Genomic DNA, 16,222 nt, shown 5'->3' on the forward strand with positions numbered 1-16,222 from the left:
AACAGGAAGCTGAACGTACTGATGGATATCAGCAACAATATGAAAATAAGTTTAATAAGGAAGTAAAAATTGTGTGTGTGTGTGTGTGTGTGTGTGTGTGTGTGTGTGTGTGGGAGGATTGGTATTTTGTTTATGTTGGTTATGTGGTCAAATTCGGGATGTTTGTTTTTGAATTTAGGGAAATATTTTGTTCGGACTCACAGGAGTTTGTGCATTCTGTTAGAAAATGCCTCTCCAGGGCGCCCCGCTGGCTCTCGTGCCACGTAAGGCTGAGTCCTTACTGCAGTGCCCTGGGTTCGAGCCTGGGCCCTTTGCCGCATGTCAAAGAAAGTGCAGCTCCCTCTCGACTTCGCCTCCTTTGCACAGCTGGCAGAACCGCTTCTCTTCGGGGAGCCATGATTTCTTTTGTGTCGGCCTGTCTTGATCACCAGGTTGTGCTCACTGGGTCCGCACTCTGTCAAGGTAGGTCTTTGTTTGGTGTCAGTCACTGTGGTCAGGTAATCCTCCACACTGTACTGTGTTTTTAGGGCCAGGTAGCGCTGCATTTTGCTTTGTGCTTTTGTTTTGTGTGTGTGTTCCAGCTGGTGACGTAGTTTTGTCTCTGGTGTGTTGTAATTTGGTCGACTCTAACTGGTTTGTTCTCAGACTGGTCTTGAGGCAGAACAGGGTTAGAAAGTGAACTAAGCATCTGAACCAGCTGAGTGAGGGGACTCTTTTCTTTGCTCAGCTCTTGCAGGACTTTGTAGTGATAGGAGTGGGGGGATCACTGTTTTTTAGATGCCAATATTTGATTATTCTTTTTTGAATTTTGATGCATGATGGGGCGGCACAGTGGCGCAGTGGTTAGCGCTTTTGCCTCACAGCAAGAAGGTCCTGGGTTCGAACCCTGGGCTTGGCCAAACGTGGGGGTCACCTCAGGATGTCCTCTGTGTGGAGTTTGCATGTTCTCCCCGTGTCTGTGTGGGTTTCCTCCGGGTGATCCGGTTTCCTCCCGCAGTCCAAAGACATGTAGCTCAGGTGAATTGGCCGTACTAAATTGTCCCTTGGTGTGAATGTGTTGGCCCTGTGATGGGCTGGTGGCCCGTCCAGGGTGTTTCCCCACCTTCCACCCAATGACTGCTGGGATAGGCTCCAGCATCCCCTGATCCTAATTAGGATAAGTGGCTTGGATAATGGATCGGTGGATGGATGATGGGAATTGGTCCAATTAAGCTCTGCAGGCATTGTTTGTGGTTTGTCTGCGCACCTGCAAGATGCTTTTGCAGAACTCTAAATGCATAATTTTGACTGGGCGTTTGTCCAATTGAGCTGAATTCTGTTAAGAAAGAGGACCCCCCACCTCACTACACAGATTTGAATAATTTGAGCCAGATTCAAATTGGAATTTGAATGTAGATTTGATGTTTTATTGCATAGAATATCATCTGTGCTTTCTCTCCCACCAATGGCGGAACTAGATTTTCATATACAGTGCTGCTTGAAAGTTTGTGAACCCTCCAGACATGGTCACTGTTTTTGTAAAAAACATTAAAATAAGCTTATTACACATACATCCAAATCCCAATTTGTAAAGCACACCTTCCAAATAATGGACACACACACAAAAAGAGATATATTTTCATTATTTAATTCAACAAAGGTGGTTTATTTCACAAAAACTGAAAATTTAACATGTGCAAAAGTATGTGAACCCTTGTATTAGTAGCTTGTGGCTCCTCCTTTTGCAGCCATTACTTCAACCAAACGTCTTCTGTAACCACTAACCAGTCACTCGCATCTGCTTATGGAGATTTTTGCCCACTCCTCCTTGCAGAACTCAGCCAGTTGAAAGAGGTTGGAGGGACATCTGGTATGTGCCAACTTCTTCAGGTCTCGCCACAACATTTCAATTGGATTAAGGTCCGGACTTTGACTGGGCCAATCCAGAGTACGAATCCTCTTTCTCTGAAGCCATTCCTTTATAGTTTTGCTGGAATGCTTTGGGTCATTGTCTTGTTGCATAATCCATTTTCGTCCCAGCGTCAACTCCCTGACTGATGGCAGGAGATTCTGGTCAAGAATTTGTTGATATGCCGGAGAATTCATGGTTCCTTGGATAATATGGAGTCGTCCAGGTCCAGAAGCAGAAAAGCAGCCCCAGACCTTCACATTTGCACCACCATGCTTCACTGTTGGGAGGAGGTTCTTTTCTTCATATGCAGTGTTGGCTTTCCTCCAAACATGTTGGTTTTGATTGTGACCAAATAATTATATTTTGGACTCGTCTGTCCAGAGAATGGACTTCCAGAAGGTCTCTGGTTTGTCCAAGTGCTCCCTGGCAAAGTTGAAATGGGCAGCTTTGTTCTTTTTTGAGAGCAGAGGCTTCCTTCTAGCAACCCTCCCATGAATGTCATGGCTATTCAATTTCCGTCTGATTGTAGATGCATGCACATTTGTCCCAGATGCTACCAGAGAGGTCTGCAACTCTCTAGAGGTGATGTGTGGGTTGGCCTTTACCCGATTTATTATTTTTCTGGTGCTTCTGGGTGATAGTTTTGATGGGCGTCCACTTCTAGGCAGAGTTGCTGTCATGTTGAAGGCCGTCCATTTGTAAATTATATGTCTTACAGTGGATGGATGGAGCTGGAATCTTTTGGAGATGGTCTTATATCCCTCCCCAGACTGATGGGCTGTCACTACCCTCTTCTTCATGTCCTCGGATATCTCCTTTGCTCTCGGCATTGTTGATTTGTATGGGACCACAGTGGTTCGGTTGGTTTCCTCTCTCTTTTAATTAATGCAGGCCAAACCCTTTCCCAAGGATGTCTCATTTCATTGGTCTGCTTAAATGATTAATTAAGCACCCAAATGTGTTTCACCTAAGTCTGTTACCTGCTTGACTTAACCAATGCAGCTGGGGGTTCACTTACTTTTGCACATACACTAATTCCATGTTTCATGTAGTTTTTGGGCTACTTAAACAAGTCCCACTAAACAAGTAGATGCAATTGATAAACATATATCTGACATTTCATATATAAAAACTGGTGATGATAAAATAAGAAAATCATGGTAAAACAACAGAAACATCTAAACTGCTCAAGGGGTTCACATACTTTCAAGCAGCACTGTATGGGGTGGCCAGGGGGTGGCCAAGGCTACTCCAGGGGTCCTTAGACCATGACAGAAAATTAGTGTGTAGGGGTGTCTGGGTGGTGTAGCAGTGTATTGCATTGCCTACAATACGGGGATTGCCAGTTTGAACCCCCATGTTACCTCCGGCTTGGTCAGGCGTCCCTACAGACACAATTGGCTGTGGCTGTGAGTGGGAAGCCGGGTGTGGGTATGTGTCCTGGTTGCTGCACTAGCGCCTCCTCTGGTCGGTCAGGGCGCCTGTTTGGGAGGGAGGGGGAACTGGGGGGAATAGCATGATCCTCCCATGCACTACATCCCCCTGGGGAAACTCCTCACTGTCAGGTGAAAAGAAGCGGCTGGCGACATCACATTTAGAAGAGTGAGGTAATTGGACGGGTACAACTGAGGAGAAAATCCACACAAAAAAGAAGAAAATTAGTGTGTATAACTTTAACCTGGCATCTAAGGAGCATGAATGAATCCTATGATTGCTGATTAGCGGTAGAAGTGATAATTATATATAATAAGCCCACTTCCACTCTCCCCTCCAGTGTCCTCACTGCTTTTCTCCATGATATACAGATATGGAGGAATAACAATTATCTGAAATTCAATAGTAGTAAATCACAGCTACTCCTCATTGGCACTAAATCTACACTCTCAAAAACTAATATTTGCTCACTCCCCATCGCCGGAGCCACCATACCTGTCTCCTCTCAGGCTAAGAGCCTTGGTGTTACCCTATATGGTACCCTTTCCTTTTTCCAGTCATATATAAACAGTGTCTCCCAGATTGCCTTTTTCCATCTGTGAAACATCTCCAGACTGCTTTAACACGACACTCCACGGAAGTCATAGTCAATGCTTTGGTCACATCACACACCGGCGATCCTGGCAGGCATCCCCAACAAACTTATTCACCGACTTCAACTCATCCAGAATTCTGCAGCACACGTGCAAAGTCCACCGATCACGTCTGTCCCTTGCTGATTCAATTACACTGGCTTCCTATGTCACAGAGAATTAACTTTGAAATTTTATTATTAACAGGCGGCACGGTGGCGCAGTGGTTAGCGCGGTCGCCTCACAGCAAAAAGGTCCTGGATCCGAGCTCTGGGGTAATCCAATTTTGGGGGTCGTCTCTGGTCGTCCTCTGTGTGGAGTTTGCATGTTCTGCCCGTGTCTAGGTGGGTTTCCTCCGGATGCTGTCGGCCTGTCCAGGGTGTCTCCCCGCCTGCCACCCAGTGACCGCTGGGATAGGCACCAGCATCTCATGACCCTGAGTAAGGATAAGTGGTTTGGATAATGGATGGATGGATTTTATTATTAACATTCAAAGTTTCTCATAATCTATCCCCTGCTTATCTCACAGACCTCCTTCAGACTCCATCTCGCTCCCTGCGGTCTTCACCAGCAAGTCTATTGGCACTACCAGCCATCAACCTCAGCACAATGGGTGCCGGGGCTTTCTCCTATGCTGCACCCAAACTCTGGAACTCCATTACCTGTCACATCCACTTACTGGACTCCATAACAGAATTCAAAACTGCTCTTAAAGCCCACCTTTTTAAATTAGCATACTCACTTTAACAGCATTAACAGCATCAAACTCATCTTTCTGTATCTCCTGCTGATGTATGCTCTACTGCTTGTTGTGTGTTTTATTGTTGATGGCACTATAATGTTTTTTACTGCTTTGTTTTATTGTATTTGATGTAAGGTGACCTTGAGTGTCATGAAAGGTGCCTTTATATAAAATGTTTATTACTATGATTCACTTACTCCGGACTTCTTCAGTGTGGCAGATCGCGTGGTCCACTAGGGTCACTTCACTAGAATATTCTTTAACGTACTCTGACTAGCCAGCGTATCCACCTCAGAACTGCAGTGTGTGTGTGTGTGTGTGTGTGTGTGTGTGTGTGTGTGTGTGTGTGTGTGTGTGTGTGTGTGTGTGTGTATTTGACAGATCAGCTGTGACCAATTTGTACAGACTTCTCTGAACCGCCCAAGTCGAGCAATGTTTATTCATTTCTGTCTGACTGAAAACACAAGATAAGCCTGCACGAAATATTATCAAGCAGAAATTGACTTGAAAAAGAAAAATAATTTTGGTGCCCAACAATATTACAAACTTAAACGATGTTCCCTGCAATTATTGCAAGGTTGTTTTTATTCAAAAACACAATTTCTCAACAACAACTACAACCCCTATTTAACATAGTAAGTGCATATTTGTTTGTTACGTAAGCTTACATATATTTAACGGGCTTTGTTACATATGTAACCTATTTGTTTTCCTATTAAGTTACATATGCAACAAAATGGTAACGTTAACCCCCATTACTTTTCATCCTCTATTTCTCAGCCAATGTACACAACCTCAAACGTGCCTGGTGTGGGAACATGCAAAATGATCTTTATCTTCTGGGACCTGTTTCCGTAAGGATGCAATTAGAAAATTACATATTTGTTTCAAGTTTTGAAAGCTTTTTTTTTTTGGCCCCCTTTTCTCCCCAATTGTACTTGGCCAATTACCCCACTCTTCCGAGCCGTCCCGATCTCTGCTCCAGCCCCTCTGCTGATGCGGAGGGCTGCAGACTACCACATGCCTCCTCCCATACATGTGGAGTCGCCAGCCACTTCTTTTCACCTGACAGTGAGGAGTTTCGCCAGGGGGACGTAACGCGTGGGAGGATCCCGCTATCCTCCCCCCCCCAGTTCCCCCGAACAGGAGCCCTGACCGACCAGAGGGGGCGCTAGTGCAGAAACCAGGACACATACCCACATCCGGCTTCCCACAGCAGACGCGCGAATTCCCGAAATACAAGGTGGCATATTCATTCATTCATTCATTCTGATTGGCCGGTGAGTGGCAGGGGAAGGCTCATTAGAGGCAGAGGGGGTCCAGGGAGGGCTGCAGAATTAATTCCATTTTAATTCTTTTACTCTTATTTTTTTATCTTGTACTGTGGTTTTATTTCTTGCCTTGTTTTATATTTTTTTTGTTTGCCTAGGCCTGTGTTTTATTACTTTTAACTTGTTTTATCTGTATTGTTGTTGAGTTTTATTGTTTTCCTTGGTTTTAACGTAAAGCACGTTGAGCTGCATTTTATGTATAAAAGTTGCTGTACAAATGAAGTGTATTATTATTATTATTATTAATATTCATAAAAGAAGCGCTGCCTGATTGGCCGGTGAGTGGCAGGGGAGGCTCATTAATATTCATGAAGGCGTGCTGCCTGATTGACCGGTGAGTGGCAGGGGAGGCTCATTAATATTCATGAAGGCGCGCTGCCTGATTGGCCGGTGAGTGGCAGGGGAGACTCATTAATATTCATGAAGAGGCGCCGCCTGATTGGCCAGGGAAACGTTGCTGCTCTCTCTGACGTTTGCGCTGCTCCTGTCAAGACATCCTGGGGAGATGAGCGGAAGGTAAGCAAGCGTTACTACATTAGCTTTTGTTAACGGATAGTTATACGAATGCGAATTTTGCAAGCGTCAAGACATTAACGTTTATGAACTGATAACGTCAAATGGACATGTTTTTGTGTAACGTAACAGGAATGGCGAAGACATACGTTCTGCATCAGCTATTACCAACACAGTCAATTCCAGCTCCTGTCGGTCCTGTAGTCATGCGACATTGATGTGTAGAGATAGGACACGTAGGTGTTTTGATAAATATGTATAGTATATTGATCTAACGGGCGAAGATCGGTTATAACTTATGCTAGCTAACGTAGCTGACTAGCCAAGCATTGTCAGGGCAACGAAGGAATCGCGTGCTTTGACAGGAACAACGCGCACGTCAGAGCGGCGACGTTTCACCGGCAAATCAGGTGGCGCTTCTTTTATGAATATTAATGAGCCTCCCCCCTGCCGCCCTGCATGTCGGAAATTCGCCTGCGGGTGGGAAGCCGGATGTGGGTATGTGTCCTGGTCGCTGCACTAGCGCCTCCTCTCGGTTGGTTGGGGCGCCTGTTCGGGGGGGGGGCTGGGGGTATAGCGTGATCCTCCCACGCGCTATGTCCCCTTGGCGAAACTCCTCACTGTCCGGTGAAAAGAAGCGGCTGGCGACTCCACATGTATCGGAGGAGGCATGTGGTAGTCTGCAGCCCGGGCTGCAGGAAGAGTGGGGTAATTGGCCGGGTACAATTGGGGAGAGGGAACCCCCCCCCCCAAAAAAAATCTTGACTTTGTTTTGGGCTATCGTTTTGTCGTGGCAATTATTTAATTTAGCTCTGACATTAAATGAGGAACAAGACAAAAATCTCTTACAGTATTGTCACACTTTAATATGTTCGTGAACAGACACACAAGCCTACATACTCAGGCGCGCACCCATCAGTACAGTACAGGCTCTCAGTACAGGGCACTGGTCTGTTCTCCCCCTCCTTACCTCATGTCTTCCAGCTCACATCCCACCAAGGCCATTTCTCCAATTACTGTGCACACACTTTGCTAGACTCAGTTTCTCCTACATTTGTATGCTATCAGCTAACAGCTAACAGTATGCCTTTATTTGTTCACATGGAGAGGACACTTTATGAGACCACCCTTTCAGGCAACCTCCGTGAATTCTGCGCGACCTTGCAATTTTGTCCAATCACAGTAAACTTTTCCGCAAATTTGACCAATCATCGTAGTTTCCCGCGAGTTTCACCAATCATCGCAACCCCCAGCACAAACCATCGAGCCATACGTCACCAGACTCGCCTCCTCGTTTCTGGTTGTGAAGATGCGGACATGTGCGCCGCGGGCGTCTCACGTCTACCAACTAGAATTACTAGTCCATGGGCCAGAGCCCAAAATGTCCTATTTCGGTACACTCAAGGTGGCAAAACTTACTTATAATTTTTGAAAGGATCCATGTCTGTAGATGATATTTTGGTATGATAACCATTCCTGAGTGGCAGCTGTATCACAGTTATCAGCTCATGAAGTTAACCACCCCCTAAAGTAAATTGCATTTTAGACGCTGGTGCATATCCTGGTTTAGCCTCATGGTCAGGACATTTTTCAATGTTCTATAATATTGTCTTTGGTATCATTTTAAAGGGGACCTTCTTAGCTTTCATTCAAGCCCTGTTGTGGATATTTCTCACAAATATAGAGGTCACTTGAGCTCTTCAACCCGTCAATAACACACATCTTTCTGCAATTTTCGCCTAAACTATATACTTTCTTTTAGCCCTGTGGCATCTAGGAATATCAGGGACACAAAAACTGGAATACTCACAGGACTGTAAAGATTCAGGAAATGTATAATATACCCATACTATTTCATTGTGTGAGGTGATTGTGAACCTTAAATTAGAAGGGCATTATTACTAAGAAACTAACTAGACCAAAGCCAGTTAGTCCATGGGTCAGACCAGATATCGATATCACCCAAGGTTACACAACTTCACTGGTGCCATTTTATTTGGTACACTAACAGAAGTAAAATAATACATGATAACCTTTCCAAATCAGCAGCTATTTCATTTTTCTTTCAGGAAACCTGTTTCTGTGCCTCTCACGATTGTGTATTTGCCCAGATTTTTACAAATATAGCATTTCAACACCCCTGGTACTGATTAGCCTAGCTTAAACTCTGGGACAGTTCTTAGTTGGCCAACAACCAAGGATAACCAGTACTGTGTACTTCCATTCATTGTGCTAAGCTAGGCTAACGTGCAGCCAGATAGCTTTCTACTAAACACATATAGAGGAAACTGGTATCTATCTTCTTGTCTCTCTCTGGAGAAGATTGTAAGCTAATTTCCCATAATGTTAGCATGTTCTTTTAATGTATATGTTAATATGATTAGTTAAAGTGGCTACGAGGAACTTTCATCTTGTGTTGATTTTAGCGGCCTCATGTGGACAAAATACAGCTGTTGCATAGCAACTATGTAATGTATCTATTTGTGGCTATGTAAGATAAATAATGGTAATATGACGCTGGTGAAGCAAAGTAAACTTTGTTTTAGTAGTGTTCATACACCTAAGTTACATGTATTTGTTTGTATGTGGCAGGTGAAAACTGACTGAATATGGCCACTGGTGAACAAGCAAGTTTTTACCCAATACCAAAGCACCCACGGGTGGAGTGCATTATCCACTGTTCTGATGATACAGATAAGCTGGTTTCACTACAAAGTGTCGACTCATGGAGAACTCTGCTCAGGGCAGCTCAGATACGAAATCATGCACCAGTTTTGAAACTGGCAAAAGACATTCCTGAGAGACAGATTCCAGCAATCTACTACCACAGAAAGTGTCGCAGTATCTTCATTATGAAGCAAATTCTTGATGGCCTGCTTGCAAAAGAAAAGAAAAGTTGTGCCTCTGCTGAAGAGAAACAATCTAAGAGAGTAGCTCGACATGCTCCAAGTACATCTAGGACTTATGATGCAGAGTGCATATTTTGTCAGAAAAACAGCAAATATTCCAAGAGACAGAATACGAGAGAAGTACTGGTGCAGTGTCGAGAACTGCGAGCTGATGCAAAGATCAGGAGTGCAGCCACAAAGAAAAGGGACAGCAGAATCCTTGCCATTGTGAGTAGAGACCTTGTAGCAGCTGAAGGGCACTACCACAGGTCATGCTATAGACTTTACACCAAAGAAGAGGTTTCCAAAGGAGAGGTTGCCAGCAATGAAGATGATGATGCTGCAGCCCAGTATGAAGCTGCTGTGAATAAGGCATACAATGAGCTGTTCCTCTTCATCAGGATGGAGCTTTTTGGCAATCCTCAAGTGATGGCAATGACTGATCTCTCTTCTAGACTGGTAGCTTCAATGAACTCCCAAGGCATTGCCCAAGTCAAGGAATCAACCAAGAAGCACATAAGGCGAAACCTGGAGAGTGAGTTTGCTGGAGCCTTGCAGATATTCCCTGATGAGAAAGGAAAATTCCTCTTCTATCCCGATAACTTGTCCATGAGGGAACTTGCCAAAGAAAATCAGTCTCTCAAAAGGGAGCTGCAGACCCTGAAAAGTGTCAGTGCACAAGATGTTATAGCCAAAGCAGCCATCAAATTGAGAGCAGACATTAAAAGTCAAGATGTTCCTCAAACCTGGCCGCCTGAAGTCAAACCAGAAGCAGAATGTCCTACCATTCCAGAGTCGCTCATTATCTTCCTGTACTCTCTACTCACAGGCTCAAATGATCCTGATCATGCATCCCAGAGAGTGCAGTGCCTTCTGCAGTCATTTGGCCATGACATAGTATATGCAGTGACATGTGGAAATACCAAGCCTTGCAAGCACATTGTTCTGCCATTCAGTGTCAAATCGTTGACAGGAAATGTAGAGTTGATAAACATCCTCAACCGACTTGGTCACAGTGTGTCCTATTCACAGATGGAAGAGATCAACACTGCCCTGTGTCTCCAGAAACTCTCATCATCAGGGAGTGGCATTGCCCTTCCAGCTAACATCCATCCTGGCATATTCACAACTTTAGCCTGGGACAATATCGACCGTCTTGAAGAAACTGTCAGTGGTGAGGGAACATCTCACAGAGTCAATGGGATTGCTGTGCAAGCAAAGCCAGTCAACCCACTTCCTGTCCAACCCATGCCCACTGTTCCCAAAACAAAGAAGAGAAGCATTGATGGACCCCCACCAATGTTACCAACTTACAATGCTGGGCAACGGGTAGGGCCACCACAAAGCAAAAAGTCAGATGCCGATACTGCAGCCAATACTAAGCTTGCCAGAGAGAAAAACCTTCTTTGGGTCCTAGCACGCATGTCACAACAAGAAGAACAGTCAGTCAGCAGCTGGACAGGCTTCAACATCCTGACTCGAGGAGAGATGACGGTCATCCCCGACAATATAGGCTATCTGCCTACCATCAATGCTCCAGCGACACAAATGTCTACTGTCAACGAGGTGCTTAACCAGTCACTGAGCATCATGCAGTGCTTAGGCCTGAGGAAGATTGTCTGTGTCTTTGACCAAGCCCTGTATGCGAAGGCTGTCGAGATCACATGGAAACACCATGACAAGTTCCATGATATCATCGTTAGGCTTGGGGTATTCCACACCATCTGCACACTGCTGGCAATAATAGGAAAGCGTTTCCAAGATGCTGGACTCAAAGACCTCTGCATTGAGTCTGGCATGATTGCAGAAGGCTCAATTGCTGGTGTTATGGATGGCCGCAAGTACAACAGGGCAGTGCGACTACACAAGCTCCTGTATGAGGCTCTCATGCGACTGACCTTGAATGGTTTCCTGTCCTGGTTGGAAGAAACTCACAGGAATGACATGGTTCACCTGAATGAGACACTGAAGACCGTTGACAGCCTTGGGAAAGAAGTCTCACAACATGCTTTGAAGGAGGTCCTCGAGAACAGCTCTTGTACACGCATCATGGATCTATTTGAAGTCTACCGTGAGTTCCTTAGAGGTGGAAACGGCAGCCTCTAAAACTTCTGGATGTCCTATTTGGACATGGTTGAAATCTTGTTGGGGCTCATCCGAGCATCCAGAGAGGGAGACTGGATGCTACACTTGGCTAGCATTCGAGCAATGATCCCATGGTGCTTTGCTTATGACAGGATGAATTATGCACGCTACCTCCCCTACTACTACGCCCAGATGTCTGAGCTGCCCATCACACACCCAGATGTGTACACAGAATTCATGGAAGGAGGCTTCTCAGTCCAACTGGGCTCCACCAATCCCTTTGGCCGAATCCCTGTTGACCAAGCTATAGAAGAAACGGTGAACAAAGACACCCGAACAGCTGGAGGGACAAAGGGATTCAGCTTGAAGCCAGGAGCTGTGACCAAATATTATCTCACAGCTGAGTATAGAAGCATGTACCTCAGACAGCTGAGAGACCTGACAGGTCAAGGCAGGTGCAAATGGTCTCATCCAGATCTGCAGAGTCCAAGGATCAAGAGAGATGAAGCAGATGTCCAGTCTCTCATGGACCTTATGGAGAATAACTGGCTCAATCCTATGCCCCCTGATGAGATTGATTTGGTTAGCCTCTCCACTGGCAACATGGCTCCACCTGATGTGACCATAGATCTCTTGAGAGCTCTTGAGAAAGGAGAAGAGGCCTACCAAGCATTCCAGCAAACAAGGTTAGATGCAGACCCACCACCTGTGAAATTCCACGACAAGATGACCAAGCAAAGTCTGAAAACATTCTCCAATGTCAGCACAAAACAAGCTCATGGAAAGAAAGCACAGGATGTGGTTCTGAAGGCAGATAGAAACCTTTTCAGTCACATGATCCTGGTGGCTGAAAGCAGGAAGGTGAATCTGAAGGATGTCCTTGCCTACACATTGGGCCCACTACCATGGGCACTGGCAAATGCTGATTGGTCCTTACGAAAAACAAACAAGGCTGCACTTGCCAGAGAGCTTGAAAAGAATGTATCTCCTGCAGAAGACATCCCAATCCCATCTACTTCCATCATTGATGGGATGAGCCTGGTCCAAAAAATGAATGGCAACAACAAAACCTTTGCACAGGTGGCAGAGTCAGCCTTGACCCAGGTCCTCCATGAGGGAGCACAGAGTGGGAGGATTGATGTTGTTATGTCTATCACCAGACTTCGATCAAAGATGCTGAACGACTGAACCGGGGTGGAGACATCACTCTCCAGTACAAGAATCTTGCAGGGGGACACCACGTCCAGCAGTGGAGAAAATTTCTGTGCAGTTCCTCCAACAAGACCAGTCTCATCAAGTTTCTGGTGGAAGAGTGGAAACTCCCACGATACAGAGCTATGCTGCATGGCAAGGTGTTGTACATGACCTGTGAGGAAACCTGCTACAAGTTGACAGAAGATGGGTGTGAGGAAGCAGCAGAACTGCACTCCACACATGAAGAAGCTGACACCCGTCTGCTCCTGCATGCATTGCATGCAGCAAATGCGGGCTCAAAGTCAGTTATCATCACAGCTGAGGACACTGATGTCATGGTGCTTTGTCTTGGCTTCCAGAAGGACATCACCTGTCCCATCTACCAGAAGTGTGGGACTCAGAACCGCACACGGTTTGTCGACATCACCAAACTGGCAAGTTCACTTGGAGACAGCATCTGTGACAGCCTAATTGGCTTACATGCCTTCACAGGCTGCGACACTGTCAGTGCATTCGCTGGTCGAGGGAAGCTGAATGCCCTGAAGATAGTGAGAAAGCACACTTCCTGCCAAGAGACTTTTAGTCAACTGGGACAGACATGGAATGTGAGTGATGAGCTGTTCCAGAAAATTGAGCAGTTCACCTGTCGGATGTATGTTGCTAATGGCAGCACTGCTGAGGTGAACAAACTGCGTTACCAGCTCTTCTGCACCAAAAGGGGAGAGGTTGAGTCCAGCCAACTGCCACCATGTAGAGACTGTCTCTTTATGCATGTTCAACGAGCCAACTATCAGGCAGCAATATGGAAGTGCTGTCTGCAGGCTAACCCTGTGGTGCCAAGCCCTACTGAGTATGGATGGACAGACGATGAAGGCAAGCTGGCCATTTACTGGATGCGCTCCCCACCTGCACCAGATGTGGTCTTGGAAATGCTAACATGCAAGTGTGTGCATTCATGCAAAATGCCAAGCTGCATGTGCCTGTCAAATGGACTTCCATGCACAGACATGTGCAGGTTACAGACCTGCAGTAACCAAAAACAGCAGGATTGTCCAGAACTGGACTTTGAACTTGGGGAGTCAGATGATGAGAGAAACGAGCAGTTTGATGAATGACAGTGTGATGATTCTGATGGTATTACTGTGGTAGTAGTCTATTGATGCACAGGATGTTGATTCTGGACTTGGTTACCCAGAGCTTGATAACAATAATGTAACCATATTCACATATACCCATTACCCTACCCATTACCATTACATATACCCACTAATGATATGGGATTACATGTATCATTGACTAAGTATATGTAAATGTCAATGTTGTTTAAAATATTAAAATAGTTCATTACCTCACTATGGTATTCCTTTTTATCATGTATTTTGATTGTGTATTTAAACAAATGTATAGAGACCAGTTTGTGACCTAACTGGCTTTGGTCTAGTTCTCATTTAAGGCTCACAATCACCTCACACAATGAAATAGTATGGGTATATTATACATTTCCTGAATCTTTACAGTCCTGTGAGTATTCCAGTTTTTGTGTTTTGTGTCCCTGATATTCCTAGATGCCACAGGGCTAAAAGAAAGTATATAGTTTAGGCGAAAATTGCAGAAAGATGTGTGTTATTGACGGGTTGAAGAGCTCAAGTGACCTCTATATTTGTGAGAAATATCCACAACAGGGCTTGAATGAAAGCTAAGAAGGTCCCCTTTAAAATGATACCAAAGACAATATTATAGAACATTGAAAAATGTCCTGACCATGAGGCTAAACCAGGATATGCACCAGCGTCTAAAATGCAATTTAGTTTAGCGGGTGGTTAACTTCATGAGCTGATAACTGTGATACAGCTGCCACTCAGGAATGGTTATCATACCAAAATATCATCTACAGACATGGATCCTTTCAAAAATTATAAGTAAGTTTTGCCACCTTGAGTGTACCGAAATATCGTCTGGCCCATGGACTATACTGCCGAGGACCTTGCAGGGCAGTTCCCTGATGCTCTGCACGAAAGCGGGGGTAAACCGTTTTGCACCACGTGTAACGTTGTGGTGGAACACAAACGTAAATCATCGACTGACACGCGCCTTTCTGCCCCCAAACACACCAGGAGAATGGCTGAAAACGCATGGACAACAGACAAGACAAACCACCATGACAGAGGCAGTTGCATCCAGATCTGTTGCAAGCGCGGCAAGAATCAAGGTGAGCATGGTCAGTGGTAACGCGTGCTTGCCTGTTTGCATGACAAACTGTGTGTGTGTGTTTGTGCGTGCGTGCGTGTGTGTTGTAACATTGGGCTGGTCTAGGCGGCGGGAGCTAGCAGCATGTGGCTAGTTAGCAAGAGCCAAGTAAGGTGGTTTTGGTAAGGTTATTTATAACACTCAGAACAGTGCGGTTTCATTCTCACTGGAACAAGTTGCCTTCGATTTTTAATGAACTGTGCAAAAAAAAAAATCGCAACTACTTTTGCAATTTTCACTTGCTCCCTCAATTTCATAGCAAAAAAGACTGAACACATCGCAACATGCATTGCAGTTTTTGTTTTGTTTTTAGAAAATCTGCCGCGAAATCAATTTTAGGCTGCAACAATCCCCCCAAAAAAAACCCGACCTTTGTTCTGCTACACATGAACTTTAAGCAACTATCTAACAATATAGACTAAAGTTAAACATGTTATAGGTCATACATGGTCAAAGATTTTTAAAAAAGTAAGCAAACATCATATATGAATTGCCCTTACTCTTTTACATACTGTTTGTACACTTATTTTGCAGTGCTCTCCATCTCCAATCTCTCCAAACTCTTTCCACAGTTCTCCAAAGTAACCCCCACATTTGTAGTCCTGTAATGTGTCTCTAAGGGCACCTACTAGATCCACAGTCCTTGTTAGGTCAAGAAAGCTGGATTGGACCATGTCAGATTGGCGGTTGGCATCACCAAGCACTTAATAAAACGTAACCAAAAAAGCGGGGAAGCGGGGCAGGCTAGGCTAACTGCTAGCCCATGCAGACCAGCAGTTCCCACAGTCATCCTGGCTGGCGTTCATTCTATTGGACAGTGATTTTTTTTTTTTTTAGTGTGGATATATGTGTCAGTTTGGATATATGTGTTCTTGGAGTTTTTGTAGTCTTTGTGTATGTGTTTTTGTCTTTGTGTTGTACTGCTGTGGGCTGGGGAAACGATATTTCATAAATGAAATGACAAAGTGTTCCTGATTCCTGAAAAGCCCTATGAAGTGTAAATCTATCTGAGAAAGAAGGTCCCTTGCCTCCACTGGTCTATCGCCACTATTTTCAAGTGCGACATCCTGTAGCAGTCTCAGAACTGCTGGACGCCCTTCCCTCAGATTACGGTATGCCATCTATCTGCATGCCCACCTTACATCCGTAAGTCTCTGTAGTCCCCTGGGCTGCTGCTGTACGTACAGCTCTTTCTGAACTGCTGGCCATTTGAGATGAATATACAAGCCAGATATAAAGTTATAAAGCTTCTGCAGGAGAGCAGG

At 45.0% G+C, this 16,222-nt stretch overlaps 1 long non-coding RNA gene across 1 annotated transcript; it reads left to right on the forward strand.

The window, feature by feature from the left end:
• The first annotated feature begins 231 nt into the window (after positions 1-231).
• LOC130110834 (uncharacterized) lies at positions 232-4,867 on the forward strand. The gene is made up of 3 exons (XR_008810074.1): positions 232-462; positions 4,165-4,397; positions 4,487-4,867. It is a non-coding gene; the product is annotated as an uncharacterized LOC130110834 (long non-coding RNA).
• Positions 4,868-16,222: the final 11,355 nt, after the last annotated feature.

This window comes from Lampris incognitus, chromosome 3 (assembly GCF_029633865.1).
Source record: "Lampris incognitus isolate fLamInc1 chromosome 3, fLamInc1.hap2, whole genome shotgun sequence".
Taxonomy (NCBI): domain Eukaryota; kingdom Metazoa; phylum Chordata; class Actinopteri; order Lampriformes; family Lampridae; genus Lampris; species Lampris incognitus.